The sequence below is a fragment of the Morone saxatilis genome, unplaced genomic scaffold, assembly GCF_004916995.1.
Source record: "Morone saxatilis isolate NCDOM2014 unplaced genomic scaffold, NCSU_SB_2.0 Contig11, whole genome shotgun sequence".
NCBI classification, from domain to species: Eukaryota; Metazoa; Chordata; class Actinopteri; family Moronidae; genus Morone; species Morone saxatilis.
In genome coordinates, this window is record NW_023339663.1 from 6,056,239 (window position 1) to 6,056,828 (window position 590).

A 590-nucleotide genomic window follows, 5' to 3' on the forward strand; every position below is an offset into this window, starting at 1 on the left:
GGGCAACAAATAAAGCAACTAGACACCCTTGTTTGGTGTAAACGCCTTAGCATACACCTACTGATGGCTATGTGACAGCTGGACCGAGCCCAACAAGGAAATTAGCCCGGTTAGCAGCAGAAATATCAGCCCAACAAACCAAAAAGCCTAACTATGAAATGTTGCTTTACTAGCTCGTCGCAAACAAAACACAACAGGCTCACCTTCGCTGTGATAAATCCAGACGAGCAGGGACACAGCTTGTGTGTTTTATCGCGCCCGAAATGTACAGGGGGGAAAACCCGGAGCTTTTAAAATGTAGAGGTTGTTGGGGTTTTTTTTTTTTTTTTCGGTGTTACTTGTTGTTTGGTGATGTTTCACGGTTAGCTGCTCTCTCGCTTCATTCTTCGCTGTTCGTCTGTCTTCGCTGCCCGTGAAAGGTTCGAGCACACCGGATGTACAAACACGGCACCGCCCGCTTCACCACGCACACTTCCAGGTCAGACTGATACGGGCTAATTAAATATTACACCATTAGACATCATGCTAGAAAGATAATAATAATAATAATAATAATAATAATAATAATAATAAAACATCTGGGTATCATC

The 590-nt window shown here is 43.2% G+C and overlaps 1 protein-coding gene across 4 annotated transcripts in view; it reads right to left on the reverse strand.

Annotated features, from left to right (window-relative positions):
• csnk1g1 (casein kinase 1, gamma 1) overlaps window positions 1-420 on the reverse strand; it is a 31,049-nt gene extending 30,629 nt beyond the window's left edge. For all 4 annotated transcript variants that reach the window (XM_035652233.1, XM_035652232.1, XM_035652231.1 and 1 more), the window contains exon 1: window positions 204-420. The gene's annotated coding sequence lies outside the window, so the exon portion shown is untranslated. The remainder of the gene's footprint in view (window positions 1-203) is intronic.
• Window positions 421-590: the final 170 nt, after the last annotated feature.